Genomic DNA, 18018 nt, shown 5'->3' on the forward strand with positions numbered 1-18018 from the left:
TTTTAAGGTCGGTTTTTTTTTGTTTTTTTTCGGTTAGATTTATCGGTATCCTCCTTTAAGAGTTCCTGAATTGCTTTTCAGTTTTCACTATATTATCTTCTCAGCATTTCTTTAAATTTTTATTTTATTTTATTTATTATTATTGTTTTTTAAGTTTCCTCGTATTCTAGGTTACTTAGGTACGCGAGTGCGGAAAAGAGTTACTGTAACAATTGATCATCAGAAGTGTCAGATTCGCACATTATTCATTTCCTCTTGCAATGCTCTGAAATATAAGAATATATAATTTTAAATCTGACTGTTAAAACTGCGTTATCGAAAATGTCATAGAACGTTATTTTGTTCTGCAATTCCAGTTTAGTCTGGTTTACTGTTGCTTTCAGTTGTGTTGTGGCTGTAATATTATGACGTCATCTTCCTAATGGAAAAAATAGTTCTGATTTTTTTTTTAAGAGAGAGAAGATGTTTAGTTACTTTTAGTTACTATGAGACCACTTTCGTTAATTATTGCGCAAGGGTTCTCCTACGGATTGCCTGCATGTGGAAGAGGGAAAAATACAGTCCCACCGGAGACCGATTAGTTCATCCTCAGTCTAAAAACTTTTTTCTTTTTTTTTTTTAAGGTTCCTCGTATATTCTGAACCGTAGTATCCTAGACACGATTCTGACTTAGTTCTTTCCAAACCAGTAGAAATTTCTCGTCATCCTTAATCCTACGCTAAGGAGATAATTTATCTTAACGAGTGCATAACTACGTGCCTTCAGCTGCATATTGCACTGTTTATATTGTAAACTTTAAAAACTTTGAAATCATTATTTTAATTAAATTTTTAATAAAATCACAGTTGACATATCCATTTTTGTTCTCAAAATTTTGAGACTTCTCATTATTATATATCTTTGGCTGATCCAACCAAAACTTTATCCTTTCTTGTATGCCAATCACGAAATAATCTGGTTTTCTGTGTTTATCTTATTCTTCTGAGAGATTTTTTTTCCCCTGTTTATGCCATCAGAACAGTTCTTAGTCTAATCACAGTGCACTCACAAGGAGAGTAAAGCTGCCTTAGAAATACGCCATATGCCTATTTGTGGTTGGCATTAAACTGTACATCCATCAGTAACATTGACCTGATCATCAGTAAACTTAAGAAAGCAAAACGACACACAACAGCCACATGAGAGTTCACATATGGTCTCTTAGACCGAACTTTGAATGGAAACTTTTTTTTTCTTTTTTTTTTTTTGAAAGGGTGATGAGATTAAAGAAAAAATTGTCCATTACCTAATTTGGGGAAGAAGAGAAGGGGGGGGGAATCCGATTTTCCGTAACATCCTTCTACGTCATCGCTTCTCTGTGACATAGAAGGATTCTCTGAATTTGAAGTTTAAAAGCGAAATAATTATTTGCTCGCTAACCCAGTTTAAATCGCATGACTACATTTATTAGTGTAGTCGAATATCTCCACATTCTGGCACCCAAATTACGCCTCACACACCTTAACAACGCTGAAATCACGGACTACATTACGAATGATGTGGACATAGTAAAGAGGGCGCTGTGGAATCTCAAATGTGTAACAAATCCACAGGAGGGAATGCATGCTGAACACGCACACACAGCACGCCTGAAATATGTCTGTCAACAAACAACTTCCCTCTAAATTTCTGTAGGCCATTCGTACTCGCCACGTTAAACACGTCAGACATTTGTAGTGCACGTGTCGCCAGGAATACACCGGGCGAGAAGTGCACGAAACCATCACCACTCGAGGTATTTTAACAAGGCAGAAACTGACAGGACGACAGATCGAAGAGGTTTGAAAATCATCGCTGCAAAACGTTTTTCTTTTTTAAAAGCATTTTGGCCGGTGACTTGCTTTTAGAGACCACCGTAACGGTGATAACAAGATGTCCCATCATTCCATACCGAGAATAAACATTACATAGGAACAGATAACACATATGAAAGCTGTGTTACACATAAATACATTATTTTTCACATTTTTAGGTGAAGCGTAACGATATAAAACAGTTTGAGTCACAAATTATTTAATACAAAAAATAATAAAACTATAAATACACTTTACGCTTTAGATCTTTAAAAATATTATATTGAAGTATACACAATAAAACTATACTAAAAGAAATCATTAAAATAAAATTTCAGAATAACCTTTGAGTTGATTTTCTTTGATTATTTTTTCTCCTTCTTAAACTCAGATATAATTTAACGATCGGCTGCGTCATTAAAATAAAATCTTTAGAACAAATATTAATTTTATTCCCTGCAACAATAATCAAGATTCAATGGACTCATCTCATATGGAACATGCAGTACACGACACGAGAATTAGCGTGATTCTGCATTCAGTATTGTTGTCTATGGTTTGCATTTTATATTTCTTTGTGGTTTGATTTTTAAGGTTCAGGAGCATCAACATTGTTACAAAGCACTATTTTCCTTTATTTATCTAATGTATTTCGTGTCTGATATATATTTTTTTTTTATTTACAGAATGCGAGCAGTGTTAATTTAGAGTACTTTGAATAGCCACTCCGTCCTTTGATTTAAAATAATAATAATAATAATAATAATAATAATAATATGTGCTCAATTTATTATTATTATTATTATAGGGCTAAATGGCCTCTCCTACTCCCCGTATACGGGAATAAAAAGGAGTTAGCTGATTTTATTATTATTATTATTATTATTATTATTAAATTTCTGATAAATGTCTATGGGAATTGGACTAAGACCATAGCTGTTCTGAAAGCAACAAATTTTGATTTACGATGACCGGAAGAGACAATAAGGCCAAAAAGAAGCATTTCATAATCGCTATTGCGTTAGTGTGTTATAGGCTGGTTTGTCTGTTCCTCAGAGCGTTCGCTTTCAGTATAAAGTCAGTAACCGTCTCGTAAGACATGTGATCTGTATCGGTTGCTACGTCCATTGTGCCCAAACGACCCGGATTTTGTTACAACTTGCGCTACTCATCCGGAACGTGCATCTAAATTTCTTCCATTCAAGTGCATCCCATAAACGATGCGATCCATGCATTAATGAGGGGCTATAAATTAATATCGGAATCATAAATCATGGGTTAGTGTCTTTAGTCCCTCTATAATCTCCATGAAAACGACCCCCACGGGCACTCTAAATATGGTCGTTCCCACTCCCACTGACTGCACACGTCAGCGTTTCCCTTGCCAGGACGAATAAGGCTGGGTGATCTCCGTATTTGACGCGCTTCATAAACCTGATGGCGGGAGAGCGTGAGAAAATTGCCGTTTAAATAGCGGGAGATGTTGTGAGCAAGTTCTCGATCCATTTCGGTGCTAAGTGTCGACTGTGTCCCTTTGTGGTAAATCATGCCACGCGAGCAACTTGGTTCAGTGCAGCACTTGAACGCGACTCACCCATCAAGAAACAAGAGCGTGTATACCTCGCAGGAGGCAAAGCAATAGATCACGAGCGTAGAAAACATACCCAAACACACGTCTGATTCGCGTGTGGTGTAGTTGGAAATAAGTGAAGTGTTGTTTAGTTTTGCTTCCCCCCGCCTCCTTTCCCCCCAAATTTCGACCATAGTTTGCTCACCGAAATAACGATCAGCAGTCAATGCCTTCCCTCCCCTTTTGATTTTTTTTTTTTTTTTACGATGGTCAAATAATTAGATCAATTCTTCTTTGATTGCAACAGAAAAAGTTCGCTTATTACAAATATCACAGAAAGCAGACAAAAACTACGACGCCGTGGTGGAAATTATTAAATCGCATTCGAATACTTTCGAAAAGTTTTGTTTTTTTATTTTTAAAAAGATAAGCCTTATAAATTCAACGAGCTGCACGAGAAGTAGCTTTTATCAACTAAGCTACCGAAGGCCCTTGAAGATTTTATTTTTAACGATAATCCAGGCAAGCTAGCGTCAAGTTATCTAGAAACACCGTTTTGGAGACCAAACATGGTCGAGCCACTTCTGGCCCCATTAAGCGGGTGGTGGTCTCGCACTTGGCGATGAATGCACCTTCTACCTAAAAACGTTTACAAACATCCATTCTCGTAGGAGAATTCGGACCCACAGCCTGTGGGTTGGGGAACGAAAACGTTATTTATGCTTGGCTAATTAGGAGCTGACAACCAAATAACTATTAATTTCGATAATGAAACCTCACTTTCTGACCAATTATTATTCTAGTGACTTGCCTTTAGATATCTTATCCGACACTTCCAACATTGAGAACTCTAAGTCCTGTAGGAGGATTGCTTGCATAGTAGAAGAAGTTGCATGAAATTATAATATATATATATATATTATTTTATATATATATATATATTATTTTGATTGGGTTGATTTATTTCGGATTACGGCCTAAGCAACCAAGGTTAATGAGGTCAGTGCATTATGTTCCCTGTGTTCTTCCGATCAGTTTGCCTATTTGGAGGGATGAAAAATCAAATTTTCAGGAGAAAGAACTTTGCCGGAACTGTATAGGATCAGGTAAGTAACTCGCCTTCATCTGAAAAACCCTGATGAAGGTTCTTTGCACCCTAGACGGAATTTGAACCCCAGGTCATTCTAGCTAAAAGGCATCCTCGATACTCACTGAGCTATGAAGGCTGCACAGTCTTATAAGTGGACCTCGTAAGTTATATGAAGTCTTCTGGACGTGAGGATCAAGTTTTGTGATAGACGACCCCATTATATTGCATATTTATGTAACATTTTTCATTCCATTATCTAAAATAGTTTGCAGATGAGTTCTTGTTTTATTGGGTGCTTGATACATTTGGGGAATATGGCCCCTTCTTATAACATCACTTAGAAATTTATATTCTAAATGGAATGTTCACCTGCTACTCCCATTCCTCTCTAATTATAGAAGGATTATATAAATCATCGTGATATATAGATGGCCACTATCATTCCTCCACTTCCTCCCAACCATGTATAACTTAGAGCAGTCACTGGCCAACTCCAAACATACCGAACGAACTTCTCATCAGCTTCCTTCGTTTCACTTCTTTGGAACAACCTCCATTAAATTCCCATGGGCTACTTTATGCAGTAACATAGAAGCTTTGGAGAAAACTGTCAAGAAGTATACTATGCTGATTATGATTTATTTCTTTCAGTCTATTCTCAAAAATTCTCGAGGTTTGTTTAATTTTAAACGTTGTCACATCTCGCGCTGCTGCTCTATTACACTACATAAAGCAGTCATTCCTCTTCGCCAAACTTCGCTTGTGAAAGCGAACGATGAATATGATTCATTGTGTTTTCTCTAGATTATGATTTGTGATGAAAAAAATGAAAAAGAAAAAAAAAAGGTTTTTTTTTTTTTTTTTTTTTTTTTTTTTTTTTTTTTTCTTCCGAGAACAAATCCTAAATATTAAGCATTTTAGTTGAAGGAGACCAGGGACTAAAACCGTCTCAAGACAGACACGAACCAAGCTACCGTTTCAGGCTGACTGTATTATCTCATTAAATACAATGAGTGTGATAAAAGTGTGAAATGTTAGACGTGAATAGAAAAGTAAATATATCAGAAAATATTAGTAACCATGTGGGTGTACTAAATATACAGCATGAAAAAAAACTGTTCTTATTCCAGAGTGTTTCCTGTTGGTCTACCTGCAGAGAGTGTAAGAGGCAGAAAATGGGCGTAAAATCTGGCAGTGCAACAGAGCATAACTTGTACTAACGAGGTCACCCCTCCTTCACTGTACCACACGCCCACGAGACAGCTATCGTGACACAACAAATGGGATGGATAATTAGCCTGTCTTAACCCGTGTCAGTCAGTCCATTGTCACAGCAACGGTAGATAAACAGCGTTCTAAATAACTGCAATTATAATCACCATTCGAGTAAGCGGAGAAATTTCGAGGTTAGAAGAGGGGTTGCACTTGCAGTCCATCTCGTAGTTTTCTCTCGTAGATACTTTCGTACACGACATCTCTTATCTGCGGACATCAACCGTCTCTTCTAGCACGACACTTCTTAATTTAAAGGTTAGCAGGAGACGGAAATGACGTCATATTGTCATAACTATAACCGAAACAAATGACAGATCTCTGTCTGTTAAATTATCTGTTGCAGAACTATATATGGAACTAGATGTTATGCATTTAGGTAACTGTTTTACATTATATAAAAATAGCTGTGGAACACGAGACCCATTGTTGCACGTATCATAGTTTTTATGGCGAGAGAATGGAAAAGACAAATCAGCAGCTGTTTTATATTGTAATATTCTAGAGGGAATTTATTGTTGAGATGGTTTGAATTGCCTAAGATGTTTCAGCTTCTTCCAGAGAACTTTTTGAGGATAGCTGGGAGGATTCTTATGCCCTATGATTTATTGCGGTTTTTATTTTAACACTTATTGTTCCTGGAGCTCCTTGAAGTCTAAAGAACGCCAGCATGTGTTTCCCTGTTTTTGTATTGCAGCTCAAAGATTTCTTGGGATTTGAGAAAATATTTTCTGCAGTTTTGCTGTTTTTTCTCCCCCTGCTCATGAAAAGAAACTCGATCTTCTGCAAGTGAGGTCATTGATACGGATTGTTTTTATTTGCTTTGGAACTCAGCGGTAATGTACAGAAAATATGATAGACTTTCTTTTAACACCAACGTTCCGAACAACAACAAAACTAAGAATTCCTGGTTAAGGTAAAATAATAGCTAATAAGGGAATAAAATATAAACCAGAAAAGTAAATAAAAGACGGAATATTACAGCACTTAAAATTAGAAAAACGTTTCGTGAAAATGGGAGAGAGAGATTGCCAAATCACTTGGATGCAATTTCGACCCAATTGGTCGAAATTGCGAGTCGCATATTTGTGGCATATTTGAATCCGCATATCGGATTCAAACACAAAATATTTCTAAAGTAATGCGGGGTTTGCCTTGGGCTTGAACTGCTTGCGGACGCGGGCTTGACTTTCTTGTCTGTTTGCTTGCTTGGGAGGTGGGATTGGAACCAAGTTTTTGTGAAGTTGCTTGGTGTCTTGAATGCATAATATGCCCAAGTTGAAAAACTTTCTAGATCTGTATTTAAGTTTTGTCGATTTGGAAAAGGTGCCAAGAGAGAAGCTGTTCAATACGCTACAGTTATATGGTGTCAATGGGGCATTACATCAAGCAATACTTATCTTTATTTGAGTTGTAAGTCAGCAGTTAGAATTGAAGGAAGTACAAGAAGATGGTTTAATGTTAAATCTGGTGTGAGACAAGGATGTACATTATCCCCTCTGTTATTCATTATCTATATGGATCACATTATGAAGGAAAGTGGTATTAAACATGATATCAAACTTGGAGACGTTAATGTCAGCTCTTTGATTTATGCAGATGATGTTATACTTCTAAATAACTTCACCACAAGTCTTCAATATTCCCTGACTAAATTGAATAACTGTTGGATAGACATGGTATGAAGGTCAGCAATAACAAGACAAAGACAATGAAAATAGGCAGAATCATTGAAAATGTCAACTGTATTGTGAACGGGGAACCTGTGGAACAAGTAAAACATTTCAGCTACTTAGGCACGGTTTTTTGTAAAGATGGTAAATTAAATATGGAAATAGACAACAGAATCAACAAAGTTGGTATGGTGGGAAGTCAGTTGAATAAATTCATATGGAATAAGAGAGAAATTAGTCGGAACACTACATTAGCTGTATACAAGACAGTGTTCAAACCAGTTTTAACTTATCGATCTGAGAGCTGGGTCAGAAATAAAACACTTGACCAAAGACTAGAGACCGCAGATATGAGAGTCCTGAGAAAGATTAGAGGCGTGAACAGATGGCTTCAATGGCATTATCATATTAAAAACGAGGATATTAGGAAAGAACTTGACCTTGTCAGCATCCAGGAATGCGTTAGCAGAGCTAATCTCAGGTGGTATGGTCACTTAAATAGAATGGGAGAGGAAAGATTAGCAAAACAAGTGTTCTCTGCTAGTTTGGCAGGGAAACGACCCAGAGGAAGACCAAGATATAGGTGGATGGATACGGTACAAAGTGCCTTAGAACAGTGCTTCCCAAACTTCTAGATGTCAGGGGCCCCTTTGCAAAAATTAAAATATTTCACGGCCCCCCCTCGAAAAAAAAAATCGTAATAGAGAGATATATTATTATAATATTTATTGTATTTATATTCAATACAAAACATACACAGCGAATATTGCAAAAATCAAATGCATGTATTATATTTTTTGCCTCTTACCGTTTGGTTCTGAAGACGATGCGGGCTGTTCTGGTAAAATATGAAATACCGTCCTTTTTTTTTTTTTTACTCTGTTTCTGCTTCTTCTGATTGTTCGCGGGAATTTTTTTTTATTTTTTATCAGCCACTTCTCCATCTCAGGGTTAATTTTTTTTAACGTAGAATAGATCAAATAATATCACCACTTACCGATACTGGCACACCACAGACTGATAACATGAAATTAGTGAATATTACCTGAATAAGGGAATCCTCGGATCAGGAACATTTTTCTCTTTTATGACTTTTCTCCCTTTAAGGTAATTAATCCTAACGGAAACAGACAGCAAAGGCAGGTTATTAAAACGTGCATATGATTGGTGCGGTATTAACAAAAGATCGCGCAACCGAAAGATAAAAGCATAGCTGACAATTGAGTTGAAATGCTAACTCTCTTCAATCGAATTCCAATATATATATATATATATATATATATTACTTAGTTTTAACACTTTTACGAATTTTAACACGTTCCGTTGAATTTTATTGCTGCCTTGGGAAATCGAACTCACACACACATCTAATTAATAACAATAGTTTTTAGTTAGATACTGTGTTTTTTCCCATGCAGAGATATCTATACAGCATAGTTTCTGTATGAGGGGACATGTGATTCATTAATTAGTGTGTTTTTATTCCAGTTGTCTCTAATTGCACTATTTGTTGAGAAATATATTACACAGACTCCTCATACCTTATTCACTGGCATAATAAAAATACTTGTTTTTATTGCCTCTGCAGTATAGTGGTTGTTAGGGAGGGGTGTTGTTTACCACTGGAAGCAAATTACTATCTCCCCACATGAACTTGTTTAAGCTTTTTTTCATGTGTGAAGTATATGCGAAACTTTTATTGGTAACAGAAAACTAGCTCGGATGACAGTGATAATATAAAAAGAGTTTTGATATGTATATAAAGTCAATATCAACAGTCCCTGATTGATGAAAGGGACTGGAAGATTTGGAGCTTTCCTGGAGAGCATTCGAAGTAAATACAATTAACCACTGCTTTGAAATGAAACATATGAATAAACAATATTTATTAATATTCATTAAGCGCCGAAATACAACAGGAAGCAAAGTTTGTGAACCAACACCAATGTGTGAATTTTTTTATTAAAATATAAAAAATAACAAAAAAGTAATAATAAATAATAAAAGTTAAATACATTTCTTTTAAAATAAAAAAAATCTACTTAGTCTTAAAACATTTTACATTTGTTTTCATTATTTCACGGCCCCCCCTCAACAAAACCTACGGCTCCCAAGGGGGCCGCGGCCCACAGTTTGGGAAGTGCTGCCTTAGAAGATAGAAATATAAGATCTGATAATGTTGGAGTCTTGACAAGTAACAGACTGATTTTGAGGAAAATTGTAGATAGGAAGTTAGTAATGATGTAAATTTTTCATGTGGTACTGTCAAATCCTGTACGCCCCCCCCCTTGAGGGTACATGACAGGAGTTTGATGATGATGATGTAAGGCATCTTATCACTGAGCTATGGACAGCTTTCTTGCATCTGTCTTTCTTAATCGCCTAACATCAGATTGAAAAAACGAACACCAACTATTCTGTCGCGTGGCATCCGTTACACACAAGCAGAACCCATTGTTGCGTATAAACGTTTTAACTGCCTTAGTCAAACAAACGAGCAAAACGCTATTAGAAGTGAAATCTAAGTTATACTTAGAGGAAGAAATCATCTCATGTCACATAACTTCTTTTATGTGCACGTATTCTAAGACGGTGTTTCGCATGCTCAAAATATATGATGTGGGTGTGGCCAATCAGTTGACCACGCCCACATTATATATTTGGGTGAAACCTTTTTTCGAGGGCTTCGGGAATACTTTATCTGTAAACCGGTCCTCTGCACCATTCTTTATTACAGCATGCTTTTCCCCTCATTTTTAATCGATTTTGGGGAATGCTTATTTATGACTTTTAAGCTTATTTGATAAAAATGACCGATTTCTCTTTGTTTAATCTTGAGTTTCCGGTGACACTTTTTTTTTTTCGCTGCGACTGGCGGTAATCTACACGACATCTGGAATAAAATGATTTCAACAAAAGCCATACCGTAAATAAATAAAAAAAAAAAAAGATTTTCTTATTAATGTGCATCTTACTTGAAACTCAAAACCATATACTTGGAAAGAAAAAAAGAAAAAAACCGGAAAAGTTACAGAAAGAGAGAGATAAAAGAAAAAAGTGCCGTGTTAAAATATGTCTCGTGGTTCCGTGCGTTTTCTAGATGACGGTTTTGATGAGGTTCGCTGCGGGAGTCTAATTACGAAGTACTTTCCGTGCCCGCCGTTCGAAATAATGACCAGAGATTAACCGAGCTGTGATAACGATTGTTTCTGCCGCGCGCGGAATCTTCGCTGCATCTCGAGCCAATCTGAAACAAAGGGGTCCAACAACTGTCATCACCACAGGGTCGGTTACTCCCCTTGAACTTCAATTTAAGCAGCTCGAGACACGAGAAAACGATTACAAGACACACGAGGCTGTCATTACGAACCCCCCGACGCTAACTGGAAGAGGTCGAGATTAGCTTACCTACTAATTATCGGTGGCAGGAAGTCGGCGGGCAATGAAAAGGATGGTGGACAATGGCCGCATCTCCACCAAGAGATGCGAAAACTCTCACCACGGGAGTTTAAGGGGACCACGAGGCGGTGTGACAGCCTTTCGATATGATCTGCTGCAGTGTCCTGTGGTATGTCCGTCTTGATAGAAATAATACGAAGAGCTTGACAACCAAGGCCATCCCCACACCAATCTCTATGAACAGAGGCGATGAATCGAGTTTTATTTCCGTGCAGAATGAATAAATTGTGTGGGATTTTCATTGCATTAAGCTTGACGTTCAGCTGATTGAAGTTCGTCGTCTTGTCCTGTTAGGTTGGTATTTTCGACAACCTCCACTTCTATTGCTGTAACGCTCTTGTCCTTTGCAATACGCAAATCTTCATTTCCCCCTGTACAGTCTAACTAAATACGCAAATGAAATAACCTTCATATTGTCAGCTGCGTAATTTGTTGTTTTTATTTTTTTAATTTATTTATTTGTAGTTCGCAAGAGATGTAACTATCTTTGAATATATTTCTTTAATGTCATGTTTGCTGCACGATAAGTATTAAAGAAATATATTCAAAGGCATATATAAATATATCTCTGGCGCACTACAAATAAAGAAATTAATTAATAAAATAATAAAAATAATAAATCACGCACTTAACAATATGAATGTTATTCTGTTGGAGTATTTAATTATACGTTTGGTATTTTCTCTAATATTTGATTTTTTTTTTAAAGAATACAAAATTCCCTTATCGACTGCATTTGTGGGACCATAATAATTAACTGCGCTGAAAAAGTGGATGTGAGAACTTCCTTATCACAGACAGTTCGAGTGGATCTCAGTAGCAATTAGCAAGACGTGGAAAAGAGATTTCGTTTCCCACAGAGACAAAGCAGTTGGGGGAAAAGGTTCCGGTATGGCCCTCACAGATAATCAGGAAACAGTCGAGTGGCGACCTCAGAGGGAAGATAAAGCGGTGGTGGGCGTTCCAAATATGACAAACATTCAGAGCGGATAATAAAGCCGTACTAAAGGCAGGGACACCAGTAGATTTTACCGACAGATGGCGACTAGGTAAGTGACACATGTCACTCAGACGACATTCATTTTCCGGCCGTCTGTTGTGTGTGAACCAGCCGCAACACAGATAAGAAGAGTAGCTGATAGAGTCCAGGTTTCACTAACCCCCCCCCCGCACATCCCCAGCCTCTCTTTCCGTTGCACCGAAGTATGGTGATCCCTTTGTAGTGGCGGTTTCGATAGCGGCTTAAGCTGTCGTGATACGGTCTCTATCGTGGTCTCGTGTCGATTGACGAGTTACTTGAGAATACCAAAGGATATTGACCTCCAAGACGTTATCGAAGGCGGTTGACCTACAAGTGTTGTTGCCCTAATTCGCTCCTCTGATCAAAAGTAGTCTCTTTCCCTAAAATAAAATAATAATAAAAAAAAAGGAGAACCTGTTCAAAGGAGAAATTCCGTTCTCAATCCCAGAGTGCCTTTCGTTATCTCCGAATAGAATATGGCAAAATAAAAATAATTTAATTATCCCTACTTAACGCTACTATTATAGCTTTTGCCTGCTCTCAATTTCCAGTAGAATGATTCGAAGTAGCTTCGAATCATTCATATAAATCAATCGTCCCACCTCTTAATAAAGTAAATTGGAGAAAAAAAAATCGTAGCTAAGACATAACACACGAAGAATGATTTCTGCAATGATCAGATATTTGTCTTCCACAAGATAATTTCTGCGGATGTGCATGCATTTGTCGCTTAATTGTGAAGAATTATTAATAATCCTTTTACACGACTCTCGGAATAAACCGCCGCTAATGTTAAACGCACAAATTAATACGGCGATAATGAGGCAGGAAGGAGGGAGCGAGATCCTCGTTTCACAGTTTGACAGGCTTGATACGTGCGGACCTGGAGAGCTTCACTTAACCATGGAATACCACGTGGTCATTCTAACAGAGCGTGCAGGGGCCAAACGTCGGCACAACAGAGGTGTTTGACTGTGAGAAATGGCTGACGGCCTTGCCGCTAGCTGCCTCCACCCGCACATATCACCGCTGACGGGATCGCAATTCTCTTCCCCTTCCTTTTTTTTTTTTTTTTTTCCCTCTTCACCGTCGCCTTCTTCCTCCTTGTGCGGGAGATCGAGGTCAAAGGGGAGATCGCTAAATCTCGCAGGCGAGATGAAACAAGCCGCTTGGCGCTGAAGGTCCGGGATATTGGTGAAAGGGTAGTGGCCAAGATGTGCAATAACAGTTCCTTGGTGGGCTGCGAGTTGAAGAATGTTATCTTGAAGGAAGTAGAAGACAGAGATAAGAAAACAAAACAAACTGAATGAAAAAATTAACTGCGTTTCTGTACAGAGATTACGTCACGTGATTTTGACACCAGTGATTTCCGTGATAAAGTTGGGAAATGAAGATCATGGAAGGGGAAAAAATTGGTATTTTTGGATTGTGGAGATATGAGAGAGAGAGAGAGCGAGAGAGAGAGAGAAGAAGAAGTTTTCTTCGTGTGGCGCCTTTGCTAGGAGTTGAAACCAAGACGTCTCCAAGAAGAATAAAAAAAAATGCAGCTCATAGGGCGTGTTGAATGCATGCTGTCTTCGTGTCAAAGACAGTTCCGCTCAAGGTATCGCGTTCAGATATCGTTAACAATTCATCAAAATCAATTTGTTTACACTTTTTGACTTACTTTTCTGAGCACGGGTTAATTCAGTATTGCACCCTTCTCTTTGCATGTTTTTGTTAAAAAAAAGTTACGGTAATTAAAGGCGTAGTTAAGTGTGAGGGAGTGGGAAAAGTTGGATGAGTGTGTGTGTAAGGGGAGGGGGGGAGGAGACCCCGGTACATGCATTCGTTAGCTGTGAGGTGTCTTTGGGGTAATGGATGAGTCTGGGAAACATCTCCTGCAAAATTCCAGCAGCGTGAGTACGAACTTCTCCGGATGCTGTATCTAATCCATCCCCCCCCTCTTTCCCTACAGTGTTCGGACATACCCTAATGGTATTGTAGGTGACAGATACAAGCTGTAAGAAATATGCTTCTCCGAACCCGCCAGCCAATTCTACATTACCAACGTGCCAGGACTTACGAACAAAATACCAGGAATAAGTAGTCTCGGTGATTGGCAGAAATCTCGCTCGTTACAGGGGTATCGCTGCATCTCATTTACTAAAGCGAGGTCATTAAGGTGATAAAAAACGGTACCCTGTGTAAGATAGGCTTGTTGCGTTGTACTGTAATACAAGCGTTTGGGATTTCCGCTCCTTGTGTGGTCGGCGAACATCAAGTAACCCGGGTGTCCTCTTTATGCGAAGAATCTTTCCTACAACCCCCCCCCCCCCAAATATACTCCCTGGCTTTAACCTAAGCCTCCCTCATGAACTGCTGGACCAACTGCCAAATATGTAGTTTTCTTAAAGGAAGGTGCCACCTTTGAGGCATTTTAATCTGAAGACATTAAAGCCACTTGTCTTTGAACTGCAAACTTCTTTAGCATATTTGATACACTTTTGTGTTTCAGGAGAAAAAAAATCACTCATTAAACATAAATATAAGGTGTTATTATGTTATAACTGATGCTGTCCCCTGCCTTAATATTGTCCTATTCCTGGCAGTCCGTTTTTAAGCTTAAGTGTGGCAAGATTGGCCACAGAGTTTTTACAGCCTGATGATCTTCCTTTCATAATTCAATTGAAATCACCTTCAGTATGTATTAAGCATAGTGGTTGGAAAAATATTCGCGTGCAATGGTGTTTGCGAGAATGACTCAAAATCAGGATCGTGTGTATGCAATTCATGCCAGATTGCGTGTTCTGTCATGGATGAAAGTAAGACAGTAAAAGCAGTAGAAGAATGCTATCGCCAACGTTCTTCCTATTAAATAAAGATAATTATTATCGCAAAGAATTCCAGATTACATTGGTGTTCCACACATAATGACTGCTATTCCAGCTTCATTCGCTAAATCCGATCCTATGCGACAAAACTTTCTTTTGGTCTTGATAAACATTACTAAAACGGGTCGATCTTCTCTTTGCATTTATGATGCAAATCACTTTTCTTGGTATTTTTATACTGCTGTTCGCAGTTATCATTTCAATTATTTTCTCACTTTTTATGTGATGGTGGAGGCAAAATTTCTTGAAGAGTAATTAACTATTTTCTGTATTATAGACTAGACAGGTCATGAGTTTCGACATGGTAGCTTGCATATCACATGAATTAAATACTACACTGAGATACTAACTATGCAGGTACGTCAGATTTTGCTGAAATTTTACTGTGAAACTTTTCGCCAGTGTTAGAAAAAGACTTAATACGATTTTCATAAATGCCACGTGCTGTTGCAAGAAACGACAAAATGTTTATATTCTTCCCATTTTGACGAAAAAAAATTGATCAACAAATCATTTCCTTTTTACTATAAAGCACAAAACTTATATTTCTAGTATTTATTTATTCAGTTGCCTTAATTCCATGAGTTATGTTCAATTAAATTAGGAAATACCTTTGACGAGCATCAGATGGCAGCACTCGACATTTACTCTTGTTAATATAATTCGCATTTGGTTTTAAATGAACATACTGTTGAATGGTTTAAAGTTGTGCGTATCCAGAAAGAAAGAAAGAAATAATAAAAGATGACAATGGAAAAGCTCAGTATATATATGCTTCTGACATTGGATTAGCTCTAATATTCTCCGATGTCAAAGCAATCATGTCAGCAATGAAAATATTCCCAAACTAATTTTAATTAAGCTTCGTTAAGGAGTTCTTATAAACAGAGAGGAGGAGGTGAAGTCATTCGCAAAGGTATTTTTTTTTTATAAATTCATTTCATTTATAAAAACACATTTATTTCACTTATTCATTTATTTATTACACATTCATTTATTTCTCATCTGTCTGGGACGGGTTAAATCTTAAATATTTTTATTAAAATTACAATGAAAATATTTAGGATTTCTAAAAAAAAAACATTATGCTAATTTAGCATAACGTCTTTCTTTTTTAGGAAAAATATATTTATTGTGTATTTTAGACATGTAAATATGATGAATGGAAAACGTAATGTGTTTTGAAATCCAGTGAATAAACCATACAGAGTAGTTTGGCTTTCACTGATATATAACATCAGTGAAAGAAAAATGAAAAGAAAAATGGTGTTTGGAAACCATTGCTTATAACTGCCACATCCAGGATTTTTTCACTGAAAGTTTTTTTTTTGTATTATTAATAACATTTCCAAAGTCGCATCACTAAACCAGATATTCTATGAGATGTCGCAAAATATTCATTGGGGTTGTTCTGTTAATGGCGAAAATTGGGCGTGTTAGGAATTTTTTTTAAGCCTTTACTATATTGACAGAAGATCATTTCCGATCTGTATGCATTAGTTATGAAAAAAAGAAAAAGTATTCCTGCAATATATATTTTCTTCTCCAGTAGAAGGAATAGTCTTCACTTGCTAAGATTGTTTCTGTAAAAGATTTTAATTGGCACTCCTAGTGATGACTCAGCATTTCTCTTAGTAATCACTGGGAGCGAGAGTCTTTCTTCTGACAGACTGTCGAACCAACCAACTTTTCTACCCCACCTAAAACGAAGTACAAATCCTCCAACTAACTTTTTTTAATTTTATTTTTTACTTTTGCTCATTTGAAAACTCCCTTAAACATAACAAAAAGAGCAAGTCAAGGCAGTGATTTTTTTAGGCCAAGTATTGCTGTAAAAATCACTACCGACTGATTGTGTCACAAGAATCAATAGATCAAAATTCGACTTGCTATGGCTCCGGTTGTTAATTGGATATTATCGGCAGGCTGTCTTTATTCAATAAAGGTAATCTACAGATGAACAGTACTCAAGTTTGAAGTCCAATTTAAAAACAAGCAGATAAAATCGTTCCCCCCTACGCCCTTTTAATTTCAGAAGATCCCCTAGGAAATCCATCCATATTTATATATAAAACGCAGATCAAAACTACCTGGTCCAACAATTTTGTTATTTAAACATTCTGTTTATTCTCAATTCAGCTGCTAGCACTTTAAAGCTTTCACAATACGTATTGACCTTACACAACTTGGACGATGACTAACTATTGGTTAAAATTTCCAACCGAAACTTAAATGCCGAATTGCGTGTCAGAAACACTTCATTAGGAGTATCCCGTTGATCAGTTGAAGAAATACTTTGACCTGACTGCGAATATATTTAGCGACAAAAGAGAGGGAAGAGTGGCCACCAACATTCTCCCCTAAATGGCAGGAATACTACGTCCTTTAGTCGGCACTGCCCTCTCAGCCATCCATCCGCTAAAACCACCCAATTTGTCTCGCATTTGGCACCACCTCTCAGCCGTCAATGGGGTTCGTCAAGCAGCCTGCGAACAAAGGACACATCTCGTGTAGAAGTACCGCTCTTGGAGCAAGCTGAAAGTGTCGGAACGGCTTAGATGTCGGTTGTCCGCCCTTCCTCCTATATCATATACACATATACTGTACAGCTAAGACGAACAGCGATATTTTTTTTTTCATTATTAGAATTAAAAGTATAATCGTTGTTGCTTGACTATTCCGAAATTCTAATTCTACCACATTCCCTCAGTCTTTTGTACGTACTAATTGAATTTGGATTTTATTTATGTGATAAATTTAAAAAGATTAAAACAGCAAAATTAGGTAAAAATGTTTGGTAATTTTTTAAAAAATGTAAACGCTTACTATAATTAGATCTACAAGACCTTTAGGATGTAAAATATTTATCCCTTTCATCCTTTATTAAAGCGATTACAATAAAAAAGGAAAGATACCAATCAGAGGATAAAATCTTGAAATACCCCAACAACAATAAAATATATAAAAGTATTGAATTTGCTGACCTTCAGGCAAACTACTTTTATCTTGAAGGATATTACGTGTCCTTTTCCCACAGAGAGGAAAGTGTGGAGCAAGCGATGCACGTAATGTTTGAATACCAGTATTCATCATCATTATTTCAAGCCTCCGCGGCTGAGTGGTTTTGCCACGCGTCACTTGTCCGGGAAAGAGGTCTCCGTCCCATGATGACAAGAATTTTCTATGGGTGTTTCAGGAAAAGCTGGATTAATCTTTCTTTTGGACCCT

Source organism: Typopeltis vanoorti, chromosome 1, assembly GCF_054136105.1.
Source record: "Typopeltis vanoorti isolate ZY-2024b chromosome 1, IOZ_Tvanoo_1.0, whole genome shotgun sequence".
NCBI lineage: Eukaryota > Metazoa > Arthropoda > Arachnida > Uropygi > Thelyphonidae > Typopeltis > Typopeltis vanoorti.